Source organism: Tenrec ecaudatus, chromosome 13 (assembly GCF_050624435.1).
Source record: "Tenrec ecaudatus isolate mTenEca1 chromosome 13, mTenEca1.hap1, whole genome shotgun sequence".
Lineage (NCBI taxonomy): Eukaryota > Metazoa > Chordata > Mammalia > Afrosoricida > Tenrecidae > Tenrec > Tenrec ecaudatus.
This window is the reverse complement of record NC_134542.1, coordinates 67,374,231-67,392,410: the sequence shown is the minus strand read 5'-3', so window position 1 is coordinate 67,392,410 and position 18,180 is coordinate 67,374,231. Positions and strand designations below refer to the sequence as shown.

Here is an 18,180-nt window from a genome sequence, read left to right as displayed (position 1 = left end):
ATGTTTTCTTAATATACAATTACTCTTTATTTATAAATCTTTTTAAAAAATTTTAAACCTTATTTCAGGTGCGTAAGTAAATGTGCTGAAGAAAACTGATGGTACCCAGCTATCAAAAGATACAGTGTCTAGGATCTTAAAGGCTTGAATATAAACAAGCAGCCATCTAGCTGAGAAGCCACAAAGTCCACATGGAAGAAGTGCACCAGCCTGTGTGATGAGGTGTCCATGGGGATCAGGTATCAGGCATCAAAGAACAAAAAAACCATATCACTATGAATGAGGGGGAGGGCGAAGTGTGAACCCAAAGCCCATCCAGAGACAACTGGACATCCCCTTACAGAAGCTCATGGGGAGGAGACAAGCCAGTCAGGGCAGTGTAGCAATGATGAAACATACAACTTTCTTCTAGTTCTTTAAGGCTTCCTCCCTTCCACCCACTATCATGATCACAATTCTACCTTACAAATAAAGCTAGACCAGAACATGTACACTGGTACAGATAGAAACTGGAACAGAGAATCCAGGACAGATAAACCCCTCAGGACCAGTGGTGAGAGTGGCAATACCAGGAGGGTGGAGGGAAGGTGGGGTAGAAAGAGGGAACCAATCACAAAGATCTACATATAATCCCCTCCCTGGGGGACAGACAACAGAAAAGTGGGTGAAGGGGGATGTCAGACAGTGTAAGACATGAAAAATAATAATAATTTATCAATTATCAAGGGTTCATGAGGGAGGAGAGAGTGGGGAGGGAGGGAAAAATGAGGAGTTGATACCAAGGGCTCAAGCAGAAAGTAAATGTTTTGCAAATAATGATGGCAACACATGTACAAATGTGCTTGACATGATGGATGGATTGTGATAAGGGTTGTACGAGCCCCCCACGAAAATTATTCTAAAAAAACAAACCTTATTTCAACATAATTATACTTATAGAAACACATTCATAATGGTTAATGTATTGCAATTTAAATTTAACTTATCCTGCATCATTTGGACCAAAGACTTGGTACATGGTTTAAGATTCAAAACAAAACAGGGACTTGCAATCGGTTTATTTTTTCATCAATTACAAGTACAAATGTATAAAAAGATCCTCCTCAAGTGCTGCAGAGGTAGGCAGCAAAAACCACGAGAAAATTTATCTTTGGTTTGCTTCAGAGAGACATGTATTATACTGTAAACGTTTTTTAAAAAATTGGTACAATTTTGTTTCAGTTTCGATGCCAGCTTATAAAAACTTCAATAACCAATGAATGCAGGTTTGGAGATAGAAAGCTTTCTTATACACATATTTGAGTGCCTCTGGATTTGTTTCTTTAGTCAACCTAGACTAATACAAGTCCACAGAAAGCCCCACAGAAGAAAGGTTGGCATGTCCTTTGGAAAAACCAGCCATTGAAAACCCTACAGCGCTTAGCTCTGCTCTGATGCACAGGAGGTGAATTGAATCTGAGGCAACTGGTTAATTGTATCTGCTGGGCTGATAAAATTAACTTTATGGCTTATCAGTCCTTACAAAGTCTACTTTCTAGTAGAAAAACTCAAAAGTCAAACTCACTGCCATCGATTGAGTCATGACAACCCTAGAAGGCAGAGGAGATCCTAGAGGAAACCCTGCAGATTTGAGGCTGTAAATCTCTGCTGGAGCAGAAAGCTTCATCGTTCTTCAGATGAGCAGCTGATGGTTTCAAACTGTTGACTTTGTGGTTAGCAGCTCAATTTATCATCTACTATGTTACCAGGGCTCGTAGTAGAAGACTCACATAGATGAGATGCTTCTAGTTCTGGCTTTAAATGAACCTTCTGCTTCCCTACTCACTGAAGATGTCTCTAGGTACATGAAATGGCAGGAGATTTGTATACCCATGTGAGGGATCTACCCGCCTGTGTTTGGACTAATATGTCAATATGGCTACTTAGTCAGAGAAAGGAATATTGCAAAAAAAATTAAGTCATAGTTAGATATCATTCGTATATGTAAAAATGTAAGTACAACCTCCATAAATCAAAATATCCTAATCCCATAATTTAAAAAATAATAGCAACATGGAACTTAGGCAGGCAGGGGCTGTTGCACTGCATACACTCGGTTATAAAGAACTACAATTGCTTATAACTTGCAAAAAAACAAGGCAAACATGGACCTGCAGGTAAAATTTGATTGCCGTACCACAGGAGGCAATGAGTAAAAGTTCAGAAAAGGAAAAGGAAAATTCGAGGAAGTGGTGTAATTTCCACTGGAGAAGAGCTGGAAGGGAGCAATATAGAATTCTACAGGATATGGACAGGTTAGCCAGCATGTATTAGATTCTTTTTTTTTCTTCATGTATTAGATTCTTATGAAATGAACTTGATCTTTTCATCAAGAACAGTCAGATTCTGCTTCCATTAGGGTCACCCCTCCTGGACTGGCCTACTGTCTAACTTCAGAGCTTTATATAATAGGAAACAAGAGCACTGATTTCCTAGTCTCTTTTTAGATAGAAAGGGAGCACTGCTGGAAAAGTGGCTGAGTTCTCAGCTGGTAACAAAGGTCAGAGTTCAAACCCACTAGCCGATCCATGGGAAAAAGATGTGGTAGTCTGCATCCATATTTAAAGCCTTGGAAACAATACAGGGCAGTTCTACCCTATTCTATTGGGTTCCTGTGAGTTGATATTGAGGGCAACATGTTTGTTTGGTTGTTTTTTTTTTTCAGACAAAACAGTAACCTCCTGTAATACCTAACTCTATCTCATATTTTGTTCTTATTCAAGAGATGATTGTTGTTAGGTACCATCAAGCCAGTACTAACTCATAGCCACTCTATATACAATAGATCTAAACACTGTCCTGCCCCATCCTCAAAATTGCCTGAGCCCACTGTTGCAGCCACTGTGCCCATCCATGTCCATGAGGATCTTCTTTGCTGCTGACCTTCTAGTCTCTCTAAAAGTTTACCTTTCCAGCTGCCCTTGGAGCCGAAGAAACCATGTGACCACAGTTCTACCTGACATCACAAGTACAAGGCTGCCAAAGGACTAAAGTCTGCTTCTTTTAAGACAACGATAGTTTACTGGCACCAAGTCATCCTGCCTCTTCCTTGAGCTTGGAAGGGATGCTTGTTCACAAGGAGAGCCTGGATCCTTGAGGCAACAGTGAACATAATCAATGAAAAGAAGACATTCTTTTGTATGTTAGCCCTTATTAGCTCTTCTGATATTTTCATTCAAGAGGATTCTAGTAAAATATTAGAATAATAGGGGGCTTCAAAATATTCATGGAAAAATTACTTTTGAATTCCATTTTTCCATGAATTTTTTTTCACTGCTCAGGTTCCTTTTTTTTTTCTTCTTTTACATTTTATTAGGGACTCAAATAACTCTTACCACAATCCATACATATACATACATCAATTGTATAAAGCACATCCATACATTCCCTGCCCCAATCATTCTCAAGGCATTTGCTCTCCACTTAAGCCCCTTGCATCAGGTCCTCTTTTTTTTTTCCCCCCTCCCTCCCCATTCCCCCCTCCCTCATATGCCCTTGGTAATTTATACATCGTTATTTTGTCATATCTTGCCCTATCCGGAGTCTCCCTTCCCCCCTTCTCTGCTGTCCCTCTCCCAGGGAAGAGGTCACATGTGGATCCTTGTAATCAGTTCCCCCTTTCCAACCCACTCACCCTCCACTCTCCCAGCATCGTCCCTCACACCCTTGGTCCTGAAGGTATCATCCACCCTGGATTCCCTGTACCTCCAGCCCTCATATGTACCAGTGTACAGCCTCTGTCCTATCCAGCCCTGCAAGGTAGAATTCGGATCATGGTAGTTGGGGGGAGGAAGCATCCAGGATCTGGGGGAAAGCTGTGTTCTTCATCGATACTACCTCACACCCTAATTAACCCATCTCCTCTCCTAAATGCCTCTATGAGGGGATCTCCATTGGCCGACACTTGGGCCTTGGGTCTCCACTCTGCACTTCCCCCTTCATTTAATAGTGATATATATACATATATACACATACATATATACATATACACATATATACACATACATACACACACTTATATCTTTTTTTTTTTTTTGCATGATGCCTTATACCTGGTCCCTTGGGCACCTTGTGATCGCACTGGCCGGTGTGCTTCTTCCATGTGGGCTTATTTGCTTCTGAGCTAGATGGCCGCTTGTTCACCTTCAAGCCTTTAAGACCCCAGACACTATCTCTTTTGATAGCCGGGCACCATCAGCTTTCTTCACCACATTTGCTTATGCACCCATTTGTCTTCAGCGATCCTATCAGCTCAGGTTCCTTTAATGACCCTCCCCCATCCATCACCCCACAGGGCATATGCAGGCGTTCGGTCACTGGCAGGCCTTTCACTTGAAGATCTTGCCCTGGTTGAGGGCTTTGCCCATGTGCTGGAAGGCCCCCTCCCAGGAGATGTACTCTCAGACCAGCGTCTGTGTCTCCTCACTGTCAGGATCCAGTTTCCTCCATGCGTAGTCCACCTGCCAATCTGGACTCAGCGGAAAGACAGCTCTTGGCCTCTGAAGATCCAAACCCCCGAAATGGAGCTGCTGCTGTTGGTTCCTAAGAGGATACAGCTGGCGAAGGCATTCTTCCGCAGCTTGTCCAGTCGCTGGTACATTCCAGTGAGGAGGTTACAGCTCATGAGTGTCTGGCTCAGCTCCTCGGGGAAGCAGTACCCGGCATACCACAGGGACCAGCCTTGCTTGTCAAAGTGCCCCCAGAAATGTGGCATCACCACTGAGACAGTGTCCTCATTGGAGCATTTGCGCTTAACTCGTCCAGCGCGAAGGGACTCTTGGGCAGGTGAGCAAAGGGGTCCTTGGCCTTGGGCTCAGCGGCCAGCGCTGTTCGCATTTGTCCATCTCCTCCTCAGGGGCAGGAGCCGCGGCCTTCTTCTCTTCTTTCTGCTCCACCTGGGCCTTCTGCTTCTCTTCCGGGGTACCTTCTCTTTCCAGGGTTGTCCTTCTTAGGCTGGATCTTGGCAAACTTTTTAGCGTCAAACTGTGCCATCTTCTCACAGAGCTTCACTTCTCCCAAGACAGCCCAGAAGTGGGGCTGGTGAATGCAGGTGAGGAACCAGTGGTTGGTATTGAGGAAGGCCTGGCGGAAAGAAGGCTCTAGGACCTGTTTGTAGAGTCACAAGAGGGTGTAGATGACTGTGATGTCAGCCAGGGTCACTCAGTCACCCACCAGGAAAGTCCTGGTTCTCAAGTGAGCATCCAGCAGTCCCAGGATTCGCCTCACCTCCTCCTTGGCATTCTCAGTGGCCTCCTTGTTGTGATGCATGATGCCCAAGGTGGGGAACACCCAAGTACTGGCTGGTGGGACTCGCGAAGCTCACCCACTGCACCACCTGGGCTGCTGCCTCTGGGGCGCTTCCCCGTGGCTCCTCTTTGCTCACATAGTAGGCAATGGCATTGCTCTCAAACACAGAATCCATCACCACCTTCAAAGGCTGGGACCTTGCAACCAGGGAATTTGTGGAGAAATTCGGGGGTGCGGTTGGTTTGGCTGAAGTGGAAGTGGGGTGGTGTAGAGAGCACGCGGATCTGAGCTCCACTGTACTGAGCAATTTTCTGGATATGTGTGCAGGGTCCCAGCCATCATGGTGATTCCGCAGAGGAAAGGCTCCATGAATTTTTAAAAGCCCACTCATATACTATCCATTACTGTCATACGCTGGTAATCCAGAGACAAATCCATTTGGTTCCTGTCTTAAAGACCCTTAACGGATTAGAATGAGATATAAACAAGCAATCTTCATAAAATGTGTAGTAGAGGTAACTATACTACACATTAAAATAAATATCCATGACCCCACCATACTTATATAAAGAATCAGATGAAATAAATGAATGGAGGAAAATTTTAAAACCTTCTTGTGCAGAAGAATCTTGCTCAATTTATGTAGATGCTCTTGCCCTCAAATAGGGGAAACATAAGTCTCTACTCCTTAAAAGTGGGCTATATATCATTATACATAGCTTCCTTCCAAAGAGTACAGTATATAAAGGAGAGAAGAACTCTACAGGGAAGAAACCCAAGGAACTCTTGGCCAGGTTATCAAGGTCAACATCAACAGCTATAAGTTATATTGATCGTAAGTCAGAAAGTAGTGCTACTGAAGTTCCTGTTCATACATACATACATACATACATACATACATACATACATACATACATACATACTGAAGTTCCTATTCTTCCAAGGCATGCTTAAATATCACTGCAATCAGTGAATAGCTGTAGACAAGTTCTTTCAGTAATATACTGACTGTACACTCTTGTTCAGGTGCCTTCTGAAAAAGGGATGGGAAAAAAAGGTCCAATAGTGGCTTCCAAAGGGACCTGCTGAGCTCAGAATCAGGGTAATCAGCTCAGAAGGTTACGGCAACTGGTTTTGGGGATTCCAAAGTAGACATCTTGGTAAAACTTTCTCAAAGGACACAGGACAATCATGCGGGATTACTATCAAATTGAAAGCCTGTAATGTGAAGGACAGATAGGTGTGGTGGTGATCACAAAGCTGGAAACGTAGCAAGGAGCTAGATGGCAGAAAAGGATTCTATGATTATGGATTGATTTGTGTTTGAAAAAGATAAGAAATGTTGAAGGTCTAATCTCTGGTACCTGTGAATGTAATCCTGGCTTGGGAACACGGTCTTCAAAGATGCTTATCAGTTAGCATGAGGTTATACTGGTATAGGGTAGTCCCTAATACAATATGAGTGGTATCCTTATAATGGAAAAGGAAAGAGCCTCTGACTGTATTTGTTGTCACTTATTAGCAAAAATCATAACACTGTAGCAATGAGAATGGAATACTGCTTTGAATGAGAGGACCATAAGTGTGGCTAAACCACTAGCCACGAAACCTATGAAAGAGCAATGTTTCAGTACTGACAAAGAGCTAGAACCTGCACTCCCTAGTTACCACCTTATTTTAATCTTCTGGAGGCCATTGAAATAGATTCCCAGCCCTCTCTCTTCAGGAACAATCTCCCATTAGACACATCTGTTAAAACAAGGTTTTTCAAACTAAGGTCCTAGACAATTTTTCAGAACTGTGCTTTTGGTGCTTTGCTGCTTGAAGGGGCGGGAAGGGGACGGAAGCCTCCTACTCTAAACCAGGGTGGGGGAAGTTTCTACGGGAATGGTGGCTAGTTTGGCTTTCTTGCTACCTCCTGAGATACTCTGGACCTTAAGGGGAAGAATCGGCTTTTTACCTAGGGAGGGAGAAGAGTGGGGGGCGGGGTCAAAAACATTTTTAAAAAACTGTGCCTTGATTATGGTAATAATCTAAAAATGTCATCATCAATAGCAGCACATGAAGAACTGCTACTGGATTCCAGCTCTGGAGTTTGAGTGGATGGTCCTGTTGGCAACACGAAGCACAGATGGAGTGTGTAAAGGATGCATCTCTGACTGTCCAGCAGACCGGAAGGAGATCCTGCAGGGGCTGAGCAGAGAAAAGCTGAGGGAACCGAGAGGACACAGCACACAACAGCACAGAGGGGCTGAAGTCAGAAGAATTGGTGAGATGTTGGTCAGTTGATGAAAGGAGCTGCAATTTGATTTTGGTAAAACACCAGCAGTCACTTGATAATGCTGCTAACTTGCATTTTGTTGGTTTTGTAATGTGTGGACTTATTTTCATTTTATAGGTAAGAGGTCTGTGTATGAGGAGAGTTTTTAACCTAGCCTTGGGCTTATACACAATAAAGTAAAATACTTGTGGATCAACCCACAAGCCTGAGAATTGTTTTCCTTTAAATGAGGGCCTGCACATCCATCCAGAAACCCTGATGGCACTCGGCTGCTAACCCAAGGGATGGTAGTTCAAACCCACCTCAAACTCTGGGCACCAAAGACTTAGCGATCTGCTCCCATCAGTATTCCAGCCTAGAAAAACCCTCTGGGGTAGCTTCACTCTGTCATATGAAGTCTCTGTGAGTCACAAATCAACTCAGCAACACCTAACGGCACATGTTTCTCAAGGTTGAGAAATAAAGAATTAGACATTTTGTTGTAGAGAATTCTACTCTTACTCTGCCTTTAGAGTAAAAATATCTCATGTAGGCCAGAATCAATCACCTCCATTCTCTATGGAAGGCAATTTAGGGTAGAGGTGAAGGGTTTGCCTTTTACTACCACTTAATATCTGGCATGATACTTAATCTTGCTAATCTCAACTTCATCAACAATATGTGGCTAATAAAAATACAGGCAGCGCTAAGAAGACCTAGTGGAGCAATGGAGCAAGCAGTGCTTGCTCAGTTGCTAACCAAAATGGTCAACAGTTGAAAAACCAAATGGAAATGAGAAACCAAACCCTTGCTGCCACTGAATGGGTTTTGACTCATAGTAACCAGACAGAACAGAACCACCCCAGAGCCTTTCCAAGGCTGTAACTCTTGACAGAAGCAGACTGCCACACCTTTCTCCTGCGGAGGAGCTGATGGGTTCGAACCACTGACCTTTTGTTTAGCAGCCCATCACTTTAGCTACTGCACCAGCAGGGCCCTACGGAGATGATAGGTATAGTAAATAACTAGCACAGTGCCCGTTGTATAGCAAGTGCTTATAAATGTTAGATGCTATTATTGTCAGCAGTAATCTTGTTGATTCCACAAACTTCAGGAATTGCTCAGGATTAAGCCTTGCCCTAAGGTAATTCTTAGTTTAAGCACCCCAAGTAGGTGAAAGACTAATCTCACATGAAATGGGGGAGGTTAGAGTAGAGAATCCTGACCCCCAAACAGAGTAAATCCTGTTTCAGTCACCTGAACATTCATGATGTCGGGAAAGGGCATCACTTTGCTTAAATCCATAGGCTCCTTTGAAAAACCATGACAGTGATTCTTAAGTCAAAAAGTTCTTACGAAGAAAATGACAAACTAGTACTTCACAAATGTAGAGTCAAATGATTACTCGGTCAACTCCAGAAACACTTCAAAGGGCATCCCTTAAATATTGAAAAGAAAAATTACACAATGAAATTAATAATTAGGAGCACCATCTTGGCTCCTACCAAAGACACAGAATTCTGAGTACAAGCATTCCCTAGCAACACAGAATAGACCTTTCCAAGGAAACTATAAAGGAAATATAGTTAAGAATGGCTTAGAAAAGCACTATGAAGGACAATGTCACAGCAAGTTACTTAACAAGAGCTGAAGATATCAGTTATAGTCTTAACCACCAAAGGCCATATTCTGTGTAGAAATCAGAGTAATCTTCAGCCTATAAAAGGTGTTATTTTTAAGATGATTTGTAAGTCAGATGAAAAGAAATTTGCTTGTTTGCTTTAAATGGTCTTAGAAAACTTGCATATCCCATTTCCCCCAGCTGAAACACTGCCAATCCATACTGCCCAGGGCAATTTGAATCTTATTTAAGACAAAAACAATCTGATTAAATGATGATTACTTTAAAACAACAAAAAGAGCACTATAAAATCTGCCAGCCCTCTCTTTACCACCGGACAACATATGGTGTGTCTATAAAGTAGTATTAACTATAAACTAGAATTTGTACATCAAAATAAGTATTGTCCCTTCAAATAAGTCTCTTTAGGACATTATGGTTAACTCCAATAATAGCAAAATACGTTTGAAATTCCGTTTTCTGATATTTTCTGAGTGAACGATTAATTCTTTTTAACATCCTTCCTCAATCAATAGTGGCAAACCCTTTGTTTTAGAATAATATCCTTATGTTTATATATATACCCATTCTTCTTCTTGCTGTAAATGTGTAGACTCCTACCATGACCAGTGTGGAAGGAGCATATTAATTTAGATATAAAGCTTCTGGTAATGTTCTGTTTCCTTAATCAATCTTAAGAGAACCTTACCTTATAAATCAAGTTAACAAACTAAATACTGTAATTATAGTGTCCTAAGTGTACAGTGTTTATAAATACTTTTTAAAGGAAATTACCTAGAAATATGAAAGACAGCTTTTAAAAAAAAGTGTTTAGTTTATGAAAATACCAGTGACAAAAACAGAAAATATATGAGGGGTTGGGGGAGTCCTTTCAGAATTTTAACAAAAAATAACAATACACAGTACCTAGAATTATATTTAGTCATACTGATAAGACTAATAAAGAAAACTATTCCACTCTACAGAGAAAAATGGAAGATAATTTTAAATAAGTAGGAAGACATAGTTTTCTGGACTTGAAGACTCAATGTTATAAAAATGTAAATGATTGCCAACATAACCTATAAATTTAAAGCAAATACAATCAAATTCCAAAAAAGCATTTTGGGGAAAACTTGAACAAATAATCCTAAAGCTCATCTGGAAGAATAACCATGAAGGAAAATGCTGGAAAGGGAAATGAGTCATGTTGGTTGTGGTGGGGTAGGGATAGGGTGGGAACCTACTCGCCCTTCCAGACATTACAGCACACTATAAAGCAAGCGTAACTACAATATCAAGCCTCTGTTGCCAGAATGAGGAAGACAATGACCTCCTGTGCAATCTGGTACTGCTGCCTTGAAACAGGCAAGGAGCCAGCAGCTTCTCCCACCACTGCCTGTGCACCACAGGCAAGACAATGGAACAGAATATAAAGTCCAGAAACTAGTCAAAACACACATAAAAATTCCATTTGTACTACGTGGAGTAATAAGTGATCTGTATGACAAACTGGTCTAGTCGATAAAAGTATTAACAAAATGGGAAAATATATATATAGGATTACACTCCTAACTCCAATCTTACACTAAGTCAAATTCCAGATTAAACTTTAACTACACTTGATCTTAGCCAAAAGGCTGAGAAGCGATCCCAGATTAAACTTTTAAAGATCCAGAATTAGACCTCAGTGAGCCTATATAAGGAATGCTTAAGAAATAATATGGAGAATAACCTCATGGACTAGGGCAATGAACAGTTTTCATAAGAGAAATGCAAATGACCACTACACGCTCAAAAGTGTCCATCGCACTAATAACAAGAGAAATGTCCTTTTGGGCATGCTTTTGACTGCAAGTAACGAAAAGTACTTTTTATCCTTACTAAAATAAGAAATTTATTATTTCTCGTAACTGAAAAAAAGTTCCCTCTGCATTACAATGGCCTGGCACATCCAGAAGGAGGAAAGGACTCTCTCTTTGCGACTATGTCTCATGTTAAGAATTAGCAGCTCAAGTAGAAAGAACATTTTTTGAAAATGATGAGGGCAACAAATGCACAAATGTACTTGACACGATGGATGGATGGATGGATGGATGGATGGATGGATGGATGGATGGATGGATGGTGATAAGAGTTGCATGAGCCTCCAATAAAATGATTAAAAAATTTTTTAAAGTATTAGCAAATTTTCTCAGATGCTCCCCAACAGACTTACTCTCAAATTTCACTTGCCAGGCGCGGTAACAACCTACCCTTAAAACTAATCTCTGGTGAAGGAATGGGTTGCTTAAGATTACCTCAGCCGAGTTCTGAGTGTGGAACCCCTGGGGACCGCCAAGACTTTCTCAGGGAGGTCAGAATTATGTTCACAATATCCCAGCAGGTTATCTGTCCTTTTCCTTCCCGGTTGACAACTGCACTGAGGATGCACAGATGACCGTGGGTAAAGCTGATGGCACTGTAGCCTCAATCAAGGCAGTAGCGCCAAGCTGTACCAATGGCTGTCGCGCCCTCAGCACTCACAGAAAGACAAGGTCACTTTCATGTAAGCATATCTTTGATGACGCAGTAAAAACGGGTTACATGGACACAGCTTCCCTTTGAAGAGATCCTTACCCCTGTATGACTGTATTATCTGGAGAGTGTTGGCATTTTCTCACAAACAACTGAAGTTTGCCAGAGATCGTCACTGGTAAAGTTCACGCTTTGAAGCAAAACAAAAAACAACAACAAAAAAAGGAATTCTGGAAACTTAATCCTCCACTGTGAGGTTAATAACTTTCTAAATTCTCAAACTCGACTGTGATGAGAATGAGATAGTTTTGATAATAATGTGATGAGATGTATCAACATTGGAAGACCAACAGTAAACCAACATCCTCCAGATAATAAAGTCATACATGGGTAAGGATCTATTCAAAGGGAAGCTAGACCAATGGTCATTATTGTTGCCAAGAAAAAAAATGAGTTAAATGATGTGGTTTTAGGTTTCATATTGATTAATCTTCAAGAAACTAGCACTTGGCAGTTTGCCAAAATCCCTTGGTAGCTGGCTGCCTCCATGGCACCTGTGAAAAAGCCTGTCGTGAAGAGGTTAAAAAAAAAAGCAAAAATTATTTATTAAAAAAATTCTTTTTAAAGCAGCAGCAGCAAGTCCGAGGCTGACCCTTGACTGACTGCATCCACGCTGTAGAAGATGGAGTCCTGCAGGCGGCCCAGTCTGAGCAGTGTCTTCAAGAAAGAATCAAGGTGAATGGTCATCAGGGAGGAGGGGCTATAACCATTGAAAAGAAGCAAGAGCAAGATTACTGCAACCTCTGAGGTGCCTTTTTCCAAAAGGAACTTGAAATATCTCACCCAAAAAAAATATCTGAAGAAGGATCTATGAGCTTGGCTGTGCATGGTCACCAGCAGCAAAGAAAGTAATGAATTATGTTACTTCCCAATTAACCAGGATGAAGAAAAGGAAGAATATAAGGATTAAAACTCACTTCTTGGGAATATTTTCTACGAGTCTTTGAATAAACCTTGGAAACAGAGAGAAACAATCACTTACTGGATTTTGATCTACTATCGAAGGAAAACATCCAACTTTATTGTCAGAGACTATTAAAGTACTCTTCCCTTTACTAACTAATTGCCTATACAAGGAGGCTTCAAATATTTCATGGAATAATTCCATTATCTTCTTTCATTTTTCTTTTTTTAAATTTTTTTTTGGTATCCAATGGGTGTTCCTTTATTTTACACTTACAAAAGAAATCTTCCACCCTTCTTTCATTTTTCTACAAACTTTTTGAAACACCCTCATATATCTGTGTGAGATCAGACTTGCTTCACCTACCCCAGCCAGAACAATAAATCACCATACACTTAATGCAAAAGCAGACAGGAGAATCTAACCATCTTCTCATAAGCGAGACATTAAACAGATTTTCAAAAACATAAACCAATACCACTATTCTCCATCATCTTTTTCTTTTGGAAAAGGCCTTTCTGTAAAAACATTACACAATAGACTTATAATTGTTATTTTTAATTACTTAGTAAATAATTCTAACATTTCCTAATATACCTCCTAACAGAGTAAACATCTATAAATACGAGCCATGGAAACAAAAGTTTTTTGGTGGACGAACAGCTCTAATGTTTAAGCTTGTCAAGGTGGCCTGAGAGAAAGATGTCTAAGAGCCGCGGCCGTCAGTCAGCTATCTGAGGTGGCATGGATGTCGGAAACGCCATCAATTGTAAACCGCCGGTTTGGCAATGGGGAAACACGAGCAGCGGTGAGCTGCCACAGGCAGCCTCGCTTACTGAGAGGCACTGCAGTGGGAGATCTCTCCTGAGGGAGGTGACAATACACATCAAGATTCCTAAGGAAAAATATAGGAGGAAAAAATCCTATTTCTAGGAATATACCCTAAGAATATAATCAGGAGAACACATTAAGGATTTGTCACAGCACTGCTTAAACATATACTGAAAACTCCACACAATCGAAATCTCATCTTTAGAGGACTAACAAAATGAGTGATTATATATCCATGTACAGGAAAAGTAAATAGCCAGTTTAAAATCTTCTTAGGATTCAAATTCTTGGCATGGAAAGACATCTATCACTTATTAGGTAAAATGAAAAAATCAGGTACAAAAGAGTATCCATAATATGGTCACATTTTAAAAAGTAATTTATATACCACCAATTATGTGGATGGACAGAAAAAGTTTGGAGAAATGTACTAGTTATCTCTGATTGACAGGATCACAAGAGGTACTTACTTCTTCAGTAAAACCTATAAAAGCCAGAATGCATGTAAGGCAAAAGGGACCTTGTCAGAGGGGGGAAACTCAGAGTTTTCCCATTAAAATGAGTGAGGGAAGAGTGGGAGACTGTATCCTGTCAGAGGCAGACAACTTGTGGAACCCAGAAAAGTGCCCATCAAACTCTGGCTCTCACAGGCTTCACTGTATTTCCTTCTTCATATGTTTAAAAATATTCCTTTCTCCTTCTAACTAATCTGAAATTACCTTTAAAATTCAAAAACATTAAAAATTTTTCAAATATTTTCAACTAAAAATTCGAAGTCTAGGTAATATTCAAGGAACCCTGGTGGCACCATGGTTAAAGCACTTGGCTACCAACTAAAAGGTCAGTGGTCAAACCCCCCAAGTCACTTGCTCCACAGGAGAAGATGTGGCAGTCTGCTTCGTAAAGGCTGCATCCTTGGCAACCCTGTGGGGCAGCTCTTCTCTGTGCTATCGGGCTCCTAGGAGTCAGAATTGCTAAGGGTTTGGTTGCATGTTAGTGGTTTTTATAGAACATCTGTGGCTAACGGACCCATGCTAGAGGGGAGAAGAGGAAAAGGATGGTGTGGGCAGTAAGTGCTACTAGCACGGTTTCAAAGCTTCTGGCCATCACCCGCTTACACAGAGGACAAGATGCTGTTGAATCTAAAACAGCCTGTCAAATGGATCCCAGACATGGTGCTGAGGCTGGCTGGGTCCAGGATGATGATCCAGTAGAAGGCTACTTTAGAAAGTCAAATGTTAAACCAGGTGAGGAAGATGGCTGTCAAAGCTGAAAAGGTGAAGCAAAGAACCTTAAGGAAAAAAAGAAAGTATGGGAGGGGGGGAAGTGACGTAGAAGGAGGTGGAAAACAAGCAAATGATCCCCACCACAGCGCCAAATTCTAGTTCTCCATAGATACCCCACTTGCCTACGATGGCAGGTTGTTGGTGCACTGCTGTTTGACAGTATGTCTGCTCTCCTGTTCCATTTGGTAACTAAGTCTCTGATGTGCCAGAATCCCTTCTTTTAGAGTATAGTTCTTGTTAATCATCAGAGGCAAACACAGATGGATGGCACAGATCAAGCTGGCCCAGCCCAGAAGCTGAAGTCAGCAGCAAGGAAAGCATGGGCACCCTCTGCTGGTCAGCCTCACGCTAAGAAAGCTAACGTGTGTCCTCAGGAGGAGAAGCTCCTAATCACTGGGATGCACCTTTGTATTCTTTGTACAGCTGATTTCCATGAGAAATTTAGGAATTATTTCCACAAAGAACCACCTAACAAAGACAATTCCAGGCTGAAACAATGTCTGCCTTTGTTACACCAACAAAAAACATTATAAGAACTAATGGGCTGGGAGAAAATATTCCATTAAAAGACTATCAAATTCAACTGATTTCACTTAATTGCTTAATAAATAACTAAGTATAGGTATTCAGATGACTGCAACACTTAACATGATTAAAAGTCCCATTAGACTTTTACTACTGTTGAAAACCTGAGAATCACTAAAACAAGCAATTTTGTACAGGTTTTACAACTTACAAAGGGGTCTCATATTTATTTTCACACCTACCCACTCATTGCCTTCGAGGTGATTCTAATCCACAGTGACCCTGTAGGGCAGAGTGAAACTACTTCCAGGGGTTTCCAATGCTGTAAATCACGATGGAGCTAGAACTGCTTCATCTCTGTCAGGCAGAGGGGCTGGTGGGTGTCAACCAATGACTCCATGGTAAAATGCCTAATGCTTAACCCACAATGCCACCAGGGTTCCTTTTTAACACTTAATCCTCCTATCAAGAATCCTGGAATGAGGAAGATGGCGGGAAAGCAGCACAAGCATTTGTGTTATCACCATATTACAGATACCTGAGTCGAGCTTGGTTCAAAGAGGTTACACGAGTCACCTCCACTGCCTAACTACCAGAGGCTCTGAAGTCGCCCTTCCCCGGGTCTGTGTTCTGTTCAGCATCCTAGTTCACCTCAGGTGCTCTTCTATAAGAAGTGTTCTAAACAACTCGTTTGGGTTCTAGACAGAGTTTGCAATAACCCTAAACATGTATATTCTGTTTTTGTTTCAATTATCATCAAAGTCTCTGACACTGAACCCAGTGGATGGAGTTGTGCTTTTCTCTTGAGGCTTTTCAGGGAAGTAGGCATTTTAATTTCCTATGGGAGCCTACTGAACACAAAATAAAGTTAATTACCAAATTTCTAAGTGTAGCACATTATGCCCATAAAAAGTATTTGTATTCACCCAGTCAGCACTCTTTCTGCAGCTTGAAACCAGGCTCTTAGATTCTCTAGATCTTGCCAGGCTTCCTTCTCAGTCTCTACAGTGTAGAGCAGCAGTTCTCAACCTGGAGGTTGGCCGATCCTTTCACAGGGGTCGACTGATTCAAAACAGTAGCAAAATTACAGTTATGAAGTAGCAATGTTGGGGGTCACCACAACATGAGGCACTGTATTAAAGGGTCACAGCATTAGGAAGGTTGAGAACCACTGGTCTAGAGGATCCTACCCTGGGCCTTTTTGAATAAAGTATCCGGCATACTATTATTGTATGACATCCTGAAAAACCAGGATGTCAAAAGAGAGAAAAGAAGATTCAGCTTTAGTTAAAGACATCTCCAAACCTAAACCATCAGCAAGGTAATCGTGATAAAAATAAAATAGTTATATGAGGAGGTACCCAGCCCCCCAAATCAGATTTTTGTTTCCCCAAAGTTATGTATTTAATTTTTTTTTTTACAAAACAACCTTATCACCTTCAAATTACTCTCCATTACATTTAATACATTTGTCAGAGCTGTGATTCCATTCTTGGAAACATTTTTCAAACTCATCTATTTGGATGTCTGTGATAGTTACATAATCTGTTGTCAACTTGAAACTTCAGCGTGAAGGGGTGCAGTTTAGCCTTTCACTCAGGTCGCAGCTTGTTGACCTCATTTGGAGGTATGAAGGAGATAAATAGCTTGCTAGAGATGGGACACACACTCACTCCCTAGAAGACATTCCTGCTGACAAGACACATGGGGCTACGCTACTGCCATGGAGCTAAAGAAGCCACACAGAGACCCCTGCCAGCACTGAGATGCTTCCACTGCCACCGGATCCACAAGACTTTCTGCCCACTGGCCTGTGATCCTCCTGCATTAGGCATGTGTTTCGTGATCTGAAGAGGAATTTGTAGATTGGTATTAGACATATGGGCTAATAACGGACTTATGGACTTGATCTGGTTTGAGATATTTTCTCAATATACAATTGCTCTTTTATATAAAGCTCTTTTTTATGCACATATGAAAGTCTCTGGATTTGTTTCTCTCGTCTACCTGGACTAACACAGATGGCTGACAGCACCTCACTTGGTTTTTTTCTTCATCTCTTCTACATCATCAAATCTCTATCCTTTCATGGCCGTCTTCATTCACAGAAACAAAAAGATGTGACAAGGAGCAAGGTCAGGTGAGTAAGGTGCGTGGGGCAAGAGAGACATGCTCTTTTTTGCCAAAAACTGGTGCCCTGAGATGGCCGTGTGAGCAGGTGCATTGACGTGGTGGCAAAACCAGTCCCCCATCTGCCACAAATCAGGATCCCACTCCCACACTTGCATACTGTTATTCAATCTTTTCAGAACCTTTAAATAGAAAGCTTGATTAACAGTCTGACCTGGTGGAACAAACTCCAAATGCACTATGAGTTGACATTTTCATCTGTTCGGGAAGTTGACTGGACATCCAGAACAAGGTCTGTCATCAATCGATATTTCACCTTTTCTGAAATAAGAAAACCACTCGTATACTTGAGTTTTTCTCACAGTGCTGTCCTTGTAAGCTGTGTTCAACATCACAACAGTTTCTGCTGCATTTTTCCCAAGCAGGAAACAAAACTTCACAGCCACATGCTGTTTTCTTAAATTGGCCATCACAAAAAACAAGTTTATGGGAACTGCTTTTGAGAAAAAAATTCACTGTGACCAAAGAGAACCTTCCCAGGTGACACCACTGAGTGCACTAACTCAGAGCAAGTTTGCTTGATGCTTACCTAGTGGGGAAAATGTGTACTAAGAAAGCTCTGCCCAGTGGAGCTTTTTTCCATTTTGGCAGGGAGGGAGTAGACCCTCATATAGTGTGACTCTGGATAGCATGCTTGGCTGCTAACCAGAAGGCTAGAAGTTTGAGTTCACCTTTGGAAGAATGGACTGATGATCTACTT

At 41.4% G+C, this 18,180-nt stretch overlaps 1 protein-coding gene and 1 pseudogene across 7 annotated transcripts in view; both read right to left on the bottom strand.

Annotated features, from left to right (window-relative positions):
* Positions 1–18,180, bottom strand: part of METTL8 (methyltransferase 8, tRNA N3-cytidine) — a 137,967-nt gene that overhangs the window by 92,389 nt on the left and 27,398 nt on the right. The gene's annotated exons all lie outside the window — the stretch shown is intronic.
* On the bottom strand, positions 4,368–5,628 carry LOC142424559 (elongation factor 1-gamma pseudogene; annotated as a pseudogene).